General features: G+C 34.4%; 1 protein-coding gene across 7 annotated transcripts in view; it reads left to right on the top strand.

Moving 5' to 3' along the window:
* CDH12 (cadherin 12) overlaps positions 1 to 18,946 on the top strand; it is a 577,123-nt gene that overhangs the window by 363,698 nt on the left and 194,479 nt on the right. The window contains exon 5 of one of the 7 annotated variants that reach the window (XM_071804494.1): positions 14,731 to 14,915. The exons of the other annotated variants lie outside the window; for them this stretch is intronic. The gene's annotated coding sequence lies outside the window, so the exon portion shown is untranslated. The remainder of the gene's footprint in view (positions 1 to 14,730; positions 14,916 to 18,946) is intronic. 7 annotated transcript variants of the gene reach the window in all.

The raw sequence follows: 18,946 nt of genomic DNA, 5'->3' as shown, positions 1-18,946 counted from the left end.
TTTGACCTATTTATATGAACCTCAGGTGCATAAGGAAATAGAACAAGCTGTGAAAGCCCATTGCACAGGCCGACAGTGCAAGTTATAGATTACAGATCTTAAAATGGTAATTAGTATACCAAATAATACCTTTTACTCAGCAATGGTAACACTCTTTGCTTCCAAAGGAACAGCAACTTAAGTTTGTAAAGAAACATTACTTACTATCTTGTTAGAAACCTTTTCACTTTCATGCGGAGTATGAAAGAATCACTCTGAAATGGGGTCTCATAAAATACAAGATTTTTTTGTTTGTTTGTTTTAATCCCATTCACAAGCAGAGAATCACAGAGGTATAGAAATCTAGCAGTGTGCAAGGAAGGAGAGTCATGCGTAGTTTTCAGCTGCTGTCCTGTACTGTCATATACTGAATTAGCAAAATGAGAAATTGCCAATAAAATCAAAATAATCGCATTGTAGAACAGCATGAGCAATATGAGGGAAGATGTAATCCATTTGTTGGGCTGTCTTCTGCTGGTAATGGAAAGTGTGTAGCTAGTTGACTCCTAATTAAAAAAAAAAAAAAAAAAAAAAAAAAGCTAGCTAGTTATATTTTATGGTAGTACGACCTCAATTTAATGTCTGTGCTGAGCATGCCCAGTTAGTTAAGAATACATCACACAAACCTGAGTCCTCTGAAAGGCTGATGGAAAACAGACAAGAAAAGTAATGCTCAAAAATGTCAGATTTTAATCACTGTCTTCTTAATCTGAAAAAATTAGCCTCACACTCTGTCACGATTTAACCCCAGCCACCAACTAAACACCACACAATACTTGCTCACTCCCACCACCAGTAGGGTGGGGAAAGAGAATTGGAAGGGTAAAAGTGAGAAAACTCATGGGTTGAGATAAGGACAATTTAGTAACTTAAATAAAATAAAACAAAAGAATAAGAATAAATTTTAATGAAAAGGAAAATAGCAAAGGAGAGAAATAAAACCCAAGAAAGACATGTGATGTAAATGAAAACAATTGCTCACCACCAACTGACCAATGCCCAGCCAGTCCCTGAGCAGTGGCCCCTCTGACCAAACTTCCCCCAGCTTTATAAGCCGACCATGACATTTTATGGTATGGAATATCCCTTTGGTCAGCTAGGGTCAGCTGTCCAAACGATGTGCCCTCCCAACTTTTTGTACACCCTCAGCTTACTCACTGGTGGGGTGGTATGAGGAGCAGAAAAGGTCTTGGCTGTCTGCAAGCACTGCTTAGCAATAGCTAAAATATCCCTGTGTTATCAACGCTATTTTGAACACAAATCCAAAACACAGCACCATAGTAGCTGCTATGAGGAAAATCAACTCTACCCCAGACAACACCAGCACACACTCCTCTATTGCTATGGTTTTTCTCATTGAGTGACAAGGGAATGAAAAAAAAAATGTTGACACTTCAGTTTAAGATTTCATGCAATAAAGTACTGAAGATCTGGTGTAAAATAAAAAATGAAATTTGACAGTAGGCTTCTGGGGGAGGCAGTAATCAGCATAATTTATACAAAAAATAAAATTACAGTGATCCTCAGCATGCACTAATGAAGGCACTAATGTTTATCATTATACAGGTAAAAGCTAGATTGGTTCATGAGAATGGCTTAGAAAAAGACACTGAAGATCAGACATCTGAGAATGACTGATTACTACCAAATTTTATCTTAATAATGAGCTACTTATCTGTATAACATTGAAATATATGTCAGGTATGTTTGTTACTAATAGTATAGAAGAAAAAGATACAAAGTTAGTACTGTTTATTGATTGTGTATCACAATGAAATGTATCAGTGGTTCATGAAAGAAAGAGAGGGCATAAAATTTCTCTCTGACCAAGTAAAATGTTTTTAATTGGTCAGTCAAGGACAGGATATAAAAAACATACATATCTAAGGAAGCAGAAAAGTACTTATTTTATTTTAAAAGTACAGTCAGAGGATTTCCTCTGTAGGTAGCAAATATAGTAATTTTCCAGAAGGACTGAATCTGCCTGGATGCTTTGGAAAACTTGTTGGGGGAGAATGGCTATGGGAACGTAAGGTTTCACCAAAAGGTAACCATTTTTGATGGACGCAATGAAGCAGGGGTTCTCTCTAAGTGTGCCATGTGGGGTATAAAGTGAGGAAAAGATTATGAATACCTGGCTGCCATGTTCCCTGTAAGATTGTAGCAGCTATATCTCATTTAACCTTAGCTCAATAGACTGAGTTTTTCAAACATATTTAAAAGAATTAAGTTGAAGAAAAAAAAAAGTATTATTTTGAAAGCTGTGGGGAAAATATGCATTTTACTTTAACTTGGATTCAGTTAAAGAGATTTTTAAATCTGTTTACTGCTAAGATATTGTGAATATAAGGATAGGATGAACTTAAACCTTATCTCTCCAACACAGCATTTAGGGCATCCAGAAGATAACAGAGTAAGCCCCCATTTCATCTGCATAGATTAGGGACCATAAAGATCAGAATCTGTGAGCTTCTTATACAAAAAAATCACTTAGATGACTACACACCAGTTGTTTTTTCTTTCAGCTGTATATACTTTCTAGTGTTTATCAGGTTACAGGTAGTTAAAATATGCAGAGTTTAAGATCACCTTAAGTACATTAAATATATATGTAGTTTGTGAATTGAATAAGAAAACCAATTTTTGATCAATGTGTAGAAATCAAATGCAAGATAATGTTGTAAAATCATGAATAAGTAAAACTAAAAAATATAACCAATTCATCTTGAAAAATATTATGCATTTTGTCAAGCTTCTGTAGGATGCAAGAGGGTAGCATATATTAAATAAAAGTAGTGAATTACACACAGTGCTATTAAAATGTAATTGTTATAAACAGGGGTTTTATACATAGTCATCCACTCTTTGTAAGGGAAAGAAAAGTTCCATAGTATTCATGACACTGTGCATCTGAATAATCAAGTTTCTTATTCTTTTCTACACAAAATAATGTTCCTTTGAATATAATATACCATTTAGAATAGGCACAAATTATAAGTCAACAAATAAATTGCTGTGCATTTTCTATAGATTGCAATCAGCACGGAAAATTGAAATGAAGTGTAGCTTTTCTCTTTTCTCTCTCTCTCTTTTTTTTTTTTTTTTCCCCCCTCTGAATGTCTTTCTTTCACCAAAGAATCATTGTTTTGTGCTATCATGGATGTTCTAAGCCAGAACATTTATGTAGATTTAAATGTAACTACTCCTACATTTATACAGTCCTAAAATTACACTTGGCCCTTTGAAGGCAACTGCGAGGCTAATATGACCCCCAGTGAAAATGAGTTTGACAGCCCTGTTGTAAGCTATTAGAGAAACTGGTGGTGTTTCAGATGTTTTATTTCTGATTAAGTCTGAGTATTTCAAGGTTACATGCATGATAGATCGTAAAGCCAAATACATGTTGCATACTCTGTGCATGTGACTTCCTGCAACAGGAAGGCATTCACAAGTAATCATTAAGTCAAATCTCAAAAGCTGAGGAAAGCACTTGCTCTGTCAGGTCATGTAGTTTTTTAAGTAATGCTGTCAACTATGAATCCAATTTTGTATACTCAGGATGCAGTTTTTAAAGTAGCATGATCTTTTAGATATGAACCTTTTGTTTTTTTTAATCTATCACTTAAATCCAAGAAGGACCAAGCCAATGTTAAAGATACACAATTGGATTTAGTTCACATCCTAGCTCTGGTATATTCTGTTACTTGCCCTGATGGATTTTTTTAGATCACTTCTCTCTACCTTTGTGTTTTTTGTGAAATATAGTTGTTGTTATTCATATTCTGTGAGGATCTGTCAAGATGTGTTATTCATTAATGCTTAAAAAGTCACGTGCTACATTCTGAAGCATTTATTCATAGGGTACACATGGGTGTACAAATGAACAGTCCTACTATATACACTGTTTAGTATTCTTTGTATCACTAGTTTTTTGACCTTTTGAAGATTATGAAAGCTAGTTTTCCTGTAGTAAATAGATACTTTTTTAATCTTTAAAAAGTTTGATGTGCTTTATTTTCACTGCCATCAAACTATGCTGTAAATAACCATACTGCTATATTTTAAACCTCTTTATTTGTGTTTTCTTTATATTAGTTCCATTAAAAAGTTTGTTGTTGTTTGTATTATTTTTTTTTTCCTTCCTGAACAGGACAGAAAAAAGAAGAAAACCAATTTTTGTTTTGTTGTAATGTATATTTTCTTGGTTTACTCACATTGCAGTTACCATGCTGTGTTCATTGGTTGTTTCCTGAAAAGTTCAGGAATAGAGTTCAGGGTAACAGTAGTAAGGTATATCTGTTGACATTGTAGCTGTAAAGGTTACAGTAGAAATTCACTCATGTCAGTATTTTCAGAAGGTGCATATTAAGTATGTTAGATGCAGGTTACACAGACTCTGTTTCCTTTATAATGGAAGCTCTGCCAAAAACTCAGATTCTAAATATTATGAACCAGCTTTTAATGAACAGTTTTTGAAGAGTTCCACAGAAGGACATTATACCGCACAGAAAAGAAAGTTTAACTACCTATGTACATGGAACATGAAAAAAATTCTACCTGTCTTCTTCTATCTTCTTCCAATACAAGACTGAATGAAGTATTGACCATTTTTGTTTTCTCATCTGAAAAGATGGCATTAAAATTCTCCATTTTTGTATTATTATTTGTAGAGGGTGCAAAAGGAAGTATGAAAGTCAAATAATGATGTTTGATTTTCCTTGTGATTTATAGATTTTTTAAAAGAAGAATATTTTTATCTTTTTTTTTTTTTTTTTTCTCTCCTCCTATTTTTACTTGTCTTTCCTTTGACTTACTCTAGTGCTTGGAAAAGGCTGTTTTCAGTGTTTCATCTTCTCAGCTGAGAAATAAGTTTGTGGAATGAGTGAGCACATGCTTTTGAACAGACAAATGAGTAGAACAAAAGCAGCTTCAGGAAAAAAGGGTCCACAGTGACCAGAGGGACATCGTGCTGTTTACCTGGGGCACTGTGTACTCACATCCCAGCATGCTTTGCAGTTGCTCTCAATAGAAATACTGAATGTCCTATATAGTGTTATCTACAGTGACCATATGTAGAAAAAGGAGTTGCAGGAAATTTATAGACTTTATAACAAGCATACACAGAATTGCAATTGCACTACATCCTTAAAGTAAATTTGTTCCAAATCCTTGATTAAATTACTGAAATTAGCAGATGTGTATTTAATATTGTTCAGTCTTTCTACTATAAGAATGAGAAAAATCAAGTATCAGTTTTCCAAGCTATTAGGGACTTGAGGAGTTCATTTCAGGTGAAACTGACGTATACTGATTCTTTCCCCTTCCCCGCCCCCTCTGCAAGCTACTTTTTATTCTTCTGAAATGACATTTTAAAATGTTTCCAGATTCTGTGATCACAAAGGGGTTTTTTTTGTCATTCCTATCATTGCTCTAAAAGGCATTCAACAAAACAGGAAAGAAAAGTGGTAAATCATTTGTTGGGCTTTTTTTCAGCACATTTTCACAAGTGTTTCCCCTCTTCTACTTTTTCTTTTTCCTGATCAGCTTTAACAGAACAAAAGGGAGCTAACAAACCCACAGAAATGAATTATAAACAACTGACATGCTATTGATTTCATGACTTATGTGGATGCAAAAGAAAAGATTTTTCACTAGCACTGATTCCTCCCTGTGCTTCTTTTTCCTCATGTTTGCCCATCCTCTTTCTTTGCTCTTCATAAGAAAAAATGAGAGTGGAAGACGGGGTTCCAGTTTAGCCTGTGATTCTTTTTTACTTTTTTTTTTTTTTTTTTTTTTTTTGTTGTTGTTGCAGACTGTGTAAATGCTATGCATTCACAAAAATCTGTGACAATACCTTACTCGTCCTTGGTGTTTGTCTAGATGCCTATGTGTGTACCTGAAATCCAGAACCTTGTAAGGTCTGATCACTGATTGTTCAGGAGAAAATCGCTTGTTGACACCTGCAGGCAAGTTTTCTAGATCCCAAATTCAATTTGCTTAGTCCCTGCTTAACAACCAAGTGTCAGATCTGTTGCTGTTTATTGAGTTAAATGGCATTAAGAAAAAAAAATAAATAAAGTGGCTAAAAATTTAGTAACAAAATAAATGCACACATTCCATTAAAAAAGTCCATAATGACAAAAATACTCAGAAGTTTAGTGAAATGTATTTGCAGAAGGTAGGACTATAAGTGATTTGAGATCAGAAACATTTTCTATCAGTTTGTCCCATTCCCCACATTCATTTTATTTTCCTTCTAGCTTCGAAGTGCCTACACAAAGACAAGAAAACCACATCTGCCTCCTTGAAAGGATTCTTTTTCACGCAATGTCATAACCAACCCAGGCTCTCAAAGTGACATGCAAGACTTTCCCTACCTTTCTCCCTCCTCTATGAAATATTTCATGATGGAAAAGAAGTGTTACGCTCCTCCGGGTGATTTCTGCTCAGCCAAACTAATTCCATTATCCGTTAGTCATGTTTACATCAGGTTAACAGCTAATAACTCATGTGGAACTCTGTAACCATCTTTAATCTTGTTCTTCATCCAAACCAGTGCTCCAGGAGCCCAGGTTTCTCTGAATATTAATGGTGATGGGTAAGTGTCCTGTCAGGCTGCTGCTCATGGAATCAGAAAGAGGCACAAGGTCAGCCTTTTCAGACCAGCTCTCTGGAGTCACATATGGTAATATCTGGTGCTCGACCTCCTAAGGGGAAGAGTTGGCTGTCTCCTACAGAGTCTCAAAATAGTCATATGGAGCTTGTTCTCATACAATCCATTAAATAGTCAGATTTTCAATTCTTGAAAATTTGGAGATAGAGGTAGAGAGAATTGTGATGGATGAAAAGTCTGTTGTCAGCTCAGTGGCAGGCTGTTTATATCCAAGTGAGTCTTTTTTGTAGTAAAATGATCTTACAGAAGATTTCTGAATCCCAGGAAGCACACTGATACCGAAGTATGCTCTCAGAATGAAATATAGCGTGAATGAGACATTGTGAAAAAATTTCTTTTTAATACTTTTCTGACTGACTTAAATGGTTTAGAGTACCAACAGTATTACAGAGCAATAATTATTCCATGTTAAATGCGTAAAATGTTTATGTATGAGTACTTCAAATTATGAATAGATACTATAATTCTCATACATGTTTATGTAGACAGCAAAAAAAATTAGTCTTAATACAATAACGTCGAGTTACAGCATTAACCTTAGAGCCTATTGCATAAGAGAAACTGAAGTAGGGGGAAGAAGTTATTTAAGCAGTTTCTATTCAACAGGGTAAATCTGCTCTATTGCTACAATCAGAATGAGTGGAGTATAAGCAACTGAAGGATAAGTTATCACGCTTTTCATCCGAGACAGTGCTGAAGAAGCCTGTCTTTCTCAACTGAATAAAGATGATGGGCAAGTATCCTGCCAAGCTTCAGTTTGTGGAATTTAAACAAGGACAAAAGCAGACCTTGCTAAGGAATCTGTAATTTATGCAGTTTTGAAATGCTGAACCTACTTATAGGGATGTTACTACTTTTGTGATTCATTTATTCTTTTGTTTAAAAAACAACAAAACACACACACAAAAACAACCAACCAAACAACCAAAAAACAACAACAACCAAAGGAACAAAAAACCCCAAATATGATAAAACCCTTCACTACAGTTATTTGGTCATATAAGTTTGTCAAGAACAAAAAACAAAGCTTAGGATCAAAATCATCCCTATACTCTGTGCATATACTATGTTCTGCAACAGTTTCTTATCTATTCCAACGTAAAATCTTTATGTCTGAAGTAGGCAACCAGATCTTTTATCATACGAGATATCATATCTGCAAACATATAATTGTTAATTGAATAAAAAAGAAAATATCGGGATATAATTGGATCTGTGAACTTGTGGATTGTCTCTTGACAGAAGTGGAAACCAATCTGCTAACTCAGTTAATGTTTAAAACTGGACTGCATCACCAAATTGTAAAGAACAATTACAAAGTTCTATGAGTAGGCATAAGGACTTTAAAATATTTTCAGGCATTTGAGTCGATAATTTAAATACTAAGTCTCTTGCGAGTTTTCTTTCAAAACTCTTAATAGTTTTCTTCACAACAATCTAGCTCATTATAAAATTCATAGCTAGTAAATAAGCATTTGGGACCAAATTCAGAATTAATTTAGGATTATATACATTAAAAAAAAAAAAAAAAAAGATAACGTAATTTTGTACAGCTCCACAAGTCCTTGAACAAATGGTTTTGGTATATGAAATTGGCAGTTTATTCACTTTTCTTGGAAGTTGTTGGTTTGTAGCTGTGGCACTGTGGAGATATTATGCAGGCTTCAAAAGTTTTGTGAATGATTATATAATATAATTAAAATACAGAATAAGAATATAGAGCCAGATTCAGATCTCCGCTACATGAAATGCAGGGTAACATGACAGATTTTCCTTGCATCACAAAACTGACATTGGAAATTGACACTTTTCAGCTCTTTACATTTTTTAATTAGTGTAATCACGTATTGCTTTAGTGGATAAAGAGCAAAATACAGAATAAAAAAATGGGTAAGATATTTATTTTTCAGAAAAACCAAGGTCAAATGCAATAAAGATCTGTAAACCATTTTTCACTCTTTTTTAGTATGGAATGAAGTTTAATCTGTTTAATCCAATTATCTTTATTGTTTCGCTGTCTTAAATCAGGAGCCACCAGGCTTTGGGTGGCAGTGATTTTGTAAGACAGAAATCTTAATTGAATTAGTAGCCTTTAACTCAAAGCAAGAACTTTCTGTTACTGTATGTAATGAGGAAAGATGAGAGGAGAACACAAATGGATGAAGAAAGCTAAGCCAGGCTTATGTGCCTCATGAAGATTGGTTTGCCAGCCTGTATAGCTGGTGTAAACATATAGGTTTGCCAAGAAACTTTGAGTTGACAACATCATAGAAATTCATGCAAATAAGTGTTTCATGTCACAACTCAGCATTTAGTGCATAAAAATTATGCTGATTTTAGAAAATTAAAGTGTCGTTTTATGCACAGAAATATTTAGAGCTGCTGTGTTGTAGCATTCAATCATGTGAACGTAAGTTCAGACTGGCTTCAATATCTTTCCTTCAGAGTCCTTGCTCTTCCTGCCAGGTTCCAGGAATGCTATAGCCTCCTTTGCGTAACACTTTTTGCTGCTGAGTCTTTTGTGGATGTAGCTACTGAACTGCTGGAGCCATTGCCCATCATGGGGAAGGAAATAGATTTTACCTGTCTTCTAGTATATGTTAAACCAGACAGATTTCTGACTTGAGTTCTGTATTGAAAATTACTTTTACCATTTTCTGCCTTTGCTTTGTTGGATGGCATCTTGTAATCTTCCTGTTTTGATTTTACCTCCCATAAGTGATAACTCCAATTGGACTGTATTCCATTTAGTTTATGACAATAGTGACTCCAGAATAATGGGCTACTGGTGTACTTTTTTTTAATTTTTTTTTTTTTTTTTTGCTAGTGTTTTTGTTCATAAAGGTTTGCAGACTTTTCTACTATTAGAAGAGAATGGAAAACACTTGTTACATAACATTGCGTCATACAGTTTTTATGAGAGACCTTACACTAGATTGCTTTATTGTATTAAAAATAGTTTTCTCTTTTCTGTTTAGAGATCCCTTTGGAAACAATGTCAGTCATATTCACTTTTCAACAAACAATTGAAAGATCTAGAAGGTCGAAAAGAGAGAGCTTTCCACCTGCTGAAGTTTCCTACTTCGTATAACCCTAATAGAGTATATTTCATATTAAATCTAACTTCATTATTGTTGCTACTGTATGCATGCTGTGTTTTTGGTTTTGTTTTGTTTTGTTTTGGTTTGGTTTGGTTTGGTTTGTTTGTTTTTTTGTGTGGTTTTGGTTTTTGTTTGTTTGTTTGTTTTGTTTGTTGTTTTTTGTTGTTGTTGTTTTTTTTTAATTTTTGTGTGTGTTTTTTTTTTTTTTCCCCTGTATTTTCCACAAACAGAAAAGGAAGAATTTTTGAAATTATGTTTGGGCTTTTCCAGTGAAGACCTATCAGATAAACTCTTCCAGTGAGGCCTAGAATCCTTCAGTACAGACACAGTCTCTCCACCCTACACTATCAATAAGATGCAGTCTCATGTGGAAGGTACATCCTCCCCACCCCAAAATCCTAATGCTATTGATTAAAATTTCGCATGAAAGAGGACTTTCATTGGGTTGAGAGTCCACCACAGTGGTTAGCCTTACGCTTCTCTGCTGTAATCAGAAATCAAAACAGTAATTCTACTGCTAAAATTTCCTTGGGAATAACCATCTTCTGAAATCCAGGCTGATATCACCATAGCTGTTGATGGGTGTTTTTCAGAGCTGACATATTTTATGGGCAGAAAGTTTATGATTCCAGGATGCAAGTCAGCTTGTTACAGCTCTTGGGTTTTCTGACCAGCTCCCGTTTGTGGAAAGAGTAGACCTGTATCTCCTGGCATGTAGCAGCAGCAGCTATGTAACACATCCATATGGCATCACCACTGAAAGCTATATCACCATTTTGGTGTTAAAAGACAAATTTCATCTCATTCTTATACAACGAGGGAGGTATACCAAACTTGACTTTGAAAGTGGTAATTTTTTTTATTTTTCATTGCAGTAGTACAATAATCTTACCAAATCAGTATCAGAAGAAAAAAGAAAATATCATCAAAGAGTGTATGAAAGGATTGGCCATTTAAAATTGTTGTTATTTTACTATTATCATGTGGGTTTTTTTAAATTTCTTATCTTCTTTAAATCTCAATAAACATCAAATTCTACTTTTCACAGCTTTAAATTTTTCTGGCTTTCTTAGTTGTGCAATACTTTTTGAGCACTACAGTGAGAATTTGGTAAGCAAGGACTATTTCTTCCATTAATAGCTTACTTTTCAAGAATGCAAAATATGTATTAGCATCTGTTGTGTTTGAAATTTATCTGGTCAGAGTGAAATTTTAATCACATTATTCCTCCTGCATGGCTCTCTATAACCTCAAGAAACATCTGGGTCATATTAGAATACATTTTATTTCTTTTCCTTGTCAAAGTTAAACCTATAGTTCCAGTTTTGACAAGAGAAAATTTTAAAATGAAGCATGGAATGTGAAAGCACTGCAGGAAGTGCTTTACATTTGAAAATAAATGTTACTGGTACACAGTCAAAATAATAGAAAGTGCATGTGTGTTTTGTACAGGGAGATTATACTCTTTGGGATAATGTGTTATAGTCAGGGGTTTTTTTGATGGAAGAATACACTTAGTTTTCTTATTTCTGCATCCAGACACTGGACCACTGCACTTTGTAGAAGGTGGCAGATGTACTAACTAGGTTTTGGTTTTGTTTGTTTGTTTTGTTTTTGCACTGGAGAACAGTCACTCTGTTGAGGATTTCTTTTGGAGTGTTTATGGTATGGAAAGGGAAACTTGCACCACAAAAAAACCTGAGGAAGTCATATAATTGGTGGTGTCCTTCAGAAATGCTTACTCTTTATATTAATTTGGAAGTGGAAAGGATTTTTACACTGTATTGGGAAAGTTAATCTATGTTAGCCAGCTGTCAATATATTTGGTGCATTTTCCTGACAATTTACCACTCTTAGGTATACCTGGAAGACATACACTTTCATTTTTCTGATGTATATGTAAATATAACAGATAGAAACAACACAAAATAAAGAAAATCTATTGTACTCAAAATTTCTGGATTAAGGACCAAAGCAAATATAGTTGTCATGGAAGCTTTTTCTGCTTAATGGGGAGGTTGTATCATATGAATGACTGAGAAATATTAGATTTTCTTTTTTCTTTTTTCTTTTTTTTTTTTTCTTTTTCTTTGGGCTGTGCAATGTTTAATCTTCATAGAACAGAAGGGAGATTTGGCTAGTAAAACTTTACTACTTCCCTTAGGCTGAAAGGGATATCAACTCTGAAATAAAAAAAAAAATAAGTCCTAGTTTTGCTGCAAGTACTTAAAAAGTCTCCAGTGTTCTTTAGAGTCAGATTAGTCACAGTTTGGTCTCTGCTTCAAAGATCCCTTCAGAAAGCAAACGTGAACTAAGGCATCACTGAGGATGCTATATGTTCCATTTCCAGTAAACAAATCGTAAGTTTTAACACAGCATATATTCCAGCCTCTGGTCAGTGCCCTGTGCTAATATCTATCTAAAAACTTGTCCTGTTTTTCCAAAAATACTCTGCGCTTACAACCCATGACTAGAGCATCTTTGAGAAGCAGACCTATTTAATTCAGGTGTCTAACTATAAACTTAATGTCTTATGTTAGCTGTTGCATTTTAATAAACAAGACAGTACCATTTTCTCTCTTTTCCCTTCGCCCTCCTCTAAATACCAATTCTAAATTTTGCTACAGCAGATAGGAGAGGGTGATAAGGAAGGTGACTCATAACTGAGCAATAAAAGGGTTAGTTGATCAATGTGTTAACAAGCTGGAATGCTGATGCTGTATTTTGTTCTTAATTTATGTAACTGGAGCCTGTTAGACAACTGGGGTGCTACACATCTGTGTATTTATGGGACGATTAGCAATTCCCTGCACCTTGTCTGCAGGTTCACTTACATTGTGGTGTGGATATTTCTCAGTAATAGAAAATATGAAAGTCTCTGTAATCTGACTGCAAGCTTTTATTTGCATAATTGTAATTCAGGTTGTTTCTAAACAAGGCCTGAATAAGCAAGCCTTTTTAATTGATTAACTAAGAGCCATTTTAGCCAACTCATTAAGAAATGATCACAGTAATTCCTTCTGCTCTGATTGTCTGCTGCTTCCAGGAGTTACTGCCCAGTCTGGCTGCCAACTATTGCCCCAGATGCGGACTTGTTAAATATTTAATTATCATTAGTGATGCCTGAATGCCATGATGACTAACAGAGGTATCCAAGACATAGAGCCTCTTTGACTGAGCTGGGAGGGGCCTTCAGAAGGCATAATCCTTTCTCTGTTTGGGGAGTATATGTATCTTAGAGGATCAAGTGCTTAGTCTGTGCCAGTGGCAAACCTGAATCTTAGAACCTTATTTTTTCTTTTTGTTTCCTTTGGTGACAATAGATTTCTGAATTTTCCATCATTACGCAAACCATTATAGCAGAAACTTCATGATAAATACTCAAACATATGAGATTTCAGTCATTGTGAGGTGGAAAACAGGAGTTTTCAAACGTTTGGCAAAACAGAGAAGAAAAATACAGGGATAGCCTACTTCACCGGTATTATCGAAGTTTAGTTATGGCTCTCAAGTGGATGATCTCAGTGCCAGTCCAGGTTCTGAATTGTACAACATGGATTCTTTTTTGCATATGCCAGGTGAGAGGTGTGTCTGCTGGACCCCTTTCCCATCTCCCTCTTTCTTCAGCCCTCACCCGAAATTCTTTTCTGCCTGTGTGTCTGAATGAAACCAGTGGGTAAATAGGTGGAAACACATCTGACAGCTTAATGGGTGCTGAGGTATACAGGGTTGCAAGTAGTCAATCAATGCAAAACTCTTGTTGATCACATGAGTTTGTTGCATTATGATTCATCTGCAAAACCAAAGAAATCGTAAAGCCAGTAATGGTCGATGTTGTCTTAAAAGCAAAACTTTATTAAATTTCCAAGTTTCAAGGTTTAGGGTTTAATGCTCTTTAATACCACAAACCATATAAAAAGTATATCTGTATCAAAAGGGGTAGAAACAAAGAATTGTTTTAGTTCTTTTTGAAATGGAAAATAAGACTCTTCCTGGGGATAAAACCCTCCCAGGGATCTGAAAAGCTCTAACATCAGAGAAAATTTTAGCTAAAGTGAGGCAAAGTCATAAAAGCAGTTCAGCTGGAATTTCTCTAAGCTACAACCTTTTACTTTCTTTCATACCACCAATTGCATTTAACAGTTTACTAGCACCCAGTAAAGCAAATACTTAATTTTATGGTGATTCAATTGTTCACTTTATATTTCTGAATAAAGTATCACAAAATTATGAGAAATAATTTTACCATCTCTGGTAAGGGAAGGTAGGAAGATGAGTATTTTTAGAGAATATTAGAGAGATAAATTTATTAATTTACAGCTACATTTTGTAAAGCTCACTGTGTAAACTGAGCTTTCTTTACTTACATATGAAGTGTTAGGGAAAGGAATATTATGCAGATAACAATTGTGTCACCAAACAAAGTTAGTTTATTACATCTGTGATAAGGTATGGTCCAAAAACATTAACATTTAGAGGTTTATATGAAAAAAAAATCATGTAAATATTTAAGATATCATAGGTGAACTTCTAATTTTTTTTTTTTTTAAACTAGATCAAAATGCTGTCTTCTAAACAGCTTTTATTTGATGCATTTAATATCTATTAACTATCTGCATGTTTATTGCTATTCATTTCTAGGTCTTTAGAGTACAGAGCATATCTTGTTCCTTGAAAGCATTCTAAGGATTTCACCAGGTACTTGGAGCCCATAGTGGCTCTGACAAATCAAACTACTTTTATTTAGAAGCATAGAACATACAGCTGTATTTTTGTCTCCCATGTTAACAGATGCAAGTATTAGTAACAATAAATAGAGGCTAATGCATTTATAAAGAAGAAAATGGGATATTATCTGAAAAGTGAACCATAAGTATCTCTAAAATTCCTCAGAACTTTCAAAAATTTCTTTCCTAGGAGGAAAAGAAGAGAGTATGGCAAATGAGAAAGTTTATTGTGGCTTATCTACTGGCTTGGCATGAACAACAATAGCCATCTTCATTAAAAAGACTTGGTTGCAGTGCTTGTGGACAAGGCTTTCAAACTCCAGAAAACCAGGAAGCACCTGGTCCTAATGAACAGGGCAAGGAAGATTCACCCAGGTTGGTATTTTAACAACCTGTTAGTTGCATCTATGAATGTTGTGGGAGCGACAAATATCGCCTGTATCTTCAGGAAGGTTAAGTCAGTCTCATCTAAGTGCCTGAGAAAGTAGCTGCCTATCTGCTGTAGCTGTCACTGACTGAAAAGGGGAGTTGGACTAGGTGGACTCAAGAAATCCCTTCCAACCCCACCCATTCTACCTTTCTGTGATTCTGTGATGAGCAAAACTACACAGTGGTTCACACATCAGAGATTACTTTGGGGAAATATATGTTTATTTCCACCAAGGCAACAGTTGCCACCATGTTTTTTCAGTGCAGAGTATTAACCTTCTAGCTTAGCCTTCGGCCAGTACTCCATTTCTACCTTGTGTCCTCTGGGAAGGTTAATTCACTAATTTCAGGGAAGTATTTGATTTAGGTTGCTCCAGACTAAATGTATCAATCTTTCTACCTTGAGGCTTGAAAGTATTTCTTTAGTACCAAAGGACTGTGCCCTTAGGTATTATAATATATCTGATTGATTGGCTGCAATCTATAATACTGCAGGTATGACATTATCCTCTCTCCATAATGCTGTTCTTTGTGAGTTCAGCTGAGGTGCAGCTTCATCAGGGACTTCTTTCAGCACTTTGTTTCGCTGAGCTTAACCTTAAAAAGGCATTATCGATTTCCTATCTAAACCACAGTTTTGAAACAACAGTTTCAATAGACAAATTTATACCTAATATAAAAATAAAATAAATGTCTTGAACTAAGTTATATAAATCAGAAACCACCTATCCTCTACACAGTTGCACTTTTACTGCAGCATAGAGGGAGCTCAGATAAAAATAAGAGAAAAACTTTCTTTAAATTTCAAGCACAAAAGTAAAATAAATCTCTGCTTTTTATGAAGACTGAGGATATTGAATGAAATAATTTTTGGAAATGTGTGTTTAATTTTAATTAACACTGTTTTATCTGACTATTAAAGTATTTGAAAGCAGAATGTTAAAGGAAAAACATAATAAGAATATAAGAATAATAAGAATATATATTTTTTATTTGTCCTGGGTTTGTCTGGGATAGAGTTAATTTTCACAGGAAGCTGGGAGGGGACACAACCAGGAGGGCTGACATTCAATTCTTACCTTTTTTTTAAAAAAAAAAAAAAAGTAAATAAGCTTTCAAAGATTGATGAGATTTTGGATTTCGTTTTTAAAGTTGTCTATTTCCTGTATTTTTTTGTAATGCTGGGAGATGGGGCATGTATGTATGAAGAACAAAACAGAGACAGAAGAATACTTACCTGTAGTTTATTAAATTAAAACAGGTACTTGTATGACTGAAATTATAGAAATACATTCATACCAATCAATAGAAGCCCACTTGTGTACCATATGGGGGAAAAAGGGGTCAGTAAGAAGAAGGCTTCAATAATTTATGTTGCTGAGTGTGGGTTTTATACAGATATCAAGACCTGTTTCTCTCCTAATATATTATTTTCTTGTCCTCTTAATTTAAAATTTGGAAGGGTAAGAAAGAATCTGAAAGGAAAACTATTTTCACAAATGAGGTTTGCATTTATTTCTCTCATCAAGAAAGATAAGCCTGCAGTAGTGTTAAATAAATGAGCGCTCTGTTTCCTCTTGAACCTCTTCATCTATTGTCTGTGTTCAACCTTAATCACTGGAATTCAGTGCAAGCATCTGCTACAAAATTAATCCATTAGTCTTAAATTTGTGAAATGAATGGTTGCACACAAGGGACGTGAGTATTTATAAAGATGAAAGTTAGACAAGAATGTTGATTTATCTTTTTAGAGACTGTACACAAAATGACTTGTGGTTGCTTTCAACATCTCTGAGTTTAGTCACTGGCTTAGCTTGGGAACACTTCCAGATTGACTGAGAAGTGGAAGGTTTTACTTGAGTGAAAGGTTTCATGAATGGTTTATTGAGATTAGCTATTCACAGACAACTCTGATATTTGGTGAGTTTTCATGAAACACATCTGATTCTGAACAATAAAAAACAGATGACAATTACTTTGGCTGAATTTATTTATAGGTGAATGTAGTCTCCAGAAAGAATAACTGTTGAACCACCTCAGTTGCTGTGATGACCTTTTATTCCCATGCTGTAATGGTGGGCAAAACAAATGGTTTTAAAGAACAGAAATAGAAGCCCTAGTCTTACTATTTCTAATATTTTAAAACCGATGAAAGATTTCTTTGTTAGTTCATAAATAATAAGAAAAGTGTCATGGACTCCTAACAGAGCATACCTAGGTAGGGTAAAAACAAGCCAAAACAAGTTGTAAAAAGAGATAAATTACTAAGTGTATGCTCTGCTTATGACTGAGCATTGGTGTAAGACAAGTGTAAATTCGTGATTCCAGAATACTGACAGACCTGAGCTGAATGTTCTCACAGTTAAGAAAATCCATGGATTGTCTCTCCATGTTGTTATCTCCGGTATTACCTGTTAATATTCATAAGACTAAAAGCTTTAAAGTCCTTGGGCAAAACCATTGTCTGTCATGCTTTCCTGAGGAGGCTGCCATTCTCTGAAATTACATAATTCAATACTTTTAGCACAAATCTACTAACATTTCAGAAGCTCAAAAATGTAAAAATTTACCAGAAAGAACAAGTCAAGTTAGGGATTTCGACAATCTATTATGGAAAGGAATATTAAGGATTAAATACTTCTCAATACTATGGTGAGGGAGACAGGGATATTTCAATTTATTTTATCCAAATCACAATAATTGGCAAGAGAAGACCCATATTTTCAATTTTAAGTGTCTGAGGTTATACACCAAGTTTGTGTTAAGCAATATTTGTGCCATTATATACAAAATACAGCAACAAATACCTGCAAGAACTCATTCTATAATACATGTCCTTCAGTTAGTTATGTAATTTAGTATATTTTTGTAGTCCTTCTAACAGAAGAAACTATGAGATATATCAAATTTACTAAAATCAGTCTGAGCAGTAGCAGAAAGTGTTTTACCTGAAGTAGTTGGTATAATTTTTGACAGGTTAGGAAAAAACAGAAATACCCTAAGAAGTAAAAAAAAAAAAAAAGTTATGTTACAGAGCACATTCGTTTTAATATCCTGTGTTACTTACAAAATTATAAATATGTTTCAGCTACAGCCTGAGATTTGTCAATATATTACTAGTGGTTTGATAGGTTGATTAGTTTACCTTTCTCTCTCCCATCACATATATTTGTTCAGAAAAACACAGGATGGTAGAATGAAGGTTGGTTTCCTGATTCTCCACGTTTGCATTGACATCGACAGATTCCTACCAGAAATGAAAATTATTATAATTCTTAAAAAATAAAAATTCTAGATCATTGACAAAGTAATTATACATTCACCATAGTACTTTTCTGAGACAAGACCAACACAACATGATACAAGACAGAACAAAAATAAAGTTAGTGATGTTACTTTGTCATCTGACCATCTTCCAAAAGTAGACTTTGTGTTGTCCTGAGACATTCCATTTCTTAATTTTAATTGATAATTAAACTGTAGATCTGCATGATATATTTACAGACTAGTACTGTCCTGGACTTAATCTAACCACAATAAACATGAATTTTTAACCTGTAGTGAAAATTTCATTTTACCTGAATTAACTGTCAAGAGTTCAATGAACCATGGAGCTTTGTGCATTGAGTGAATTATTTTAATTTATATAATTAAAGTTTCAGCTTTTTTTTTTTTTTTTAACAATTACCTACCCAATATTACCAAGCATATTTTTCAGTCAGACACAATAATTTTCCATGTAGAGGATGATGGCTCAGTGGCTTGTGTTTGAGTCATAAATTGTCTCCTGTAGCTAATGATGACAAAGCTGACACAATATATATAAGAAGTTGTATATTCAACTGGTTTATTGTTTTGCACTCACACAGCATATTTTTATATTTCTTTCTTTCATTATAACTCTCACCATTGTACAGGTACACTTTTTGTGGAAGTATGTATCATTTGATTTTGTTATGTTACCAAACTCTATTAAG

Source organism: Patagioenas fasciata, chromosome 2 (assembly GCF_037038585.1).
Source record: "Patagioenas fasciata isolate bPatFas1 chromosome 2, bPatFas1.hap1, whole genome shotgun sequence".
NCBI classification, from domain to species: domain Eukaryota; kingdom Metazoa; phylum Chordata; class Aves; order Columbiformes; family Columbidae; genus Patagioenas; species Patagioenas fasciata.
The sequence above is the reverse complement of the archived record's forward strand: the minus strand, read 5'-3'. Positions and strand labels throughout refer to the sequence as shown.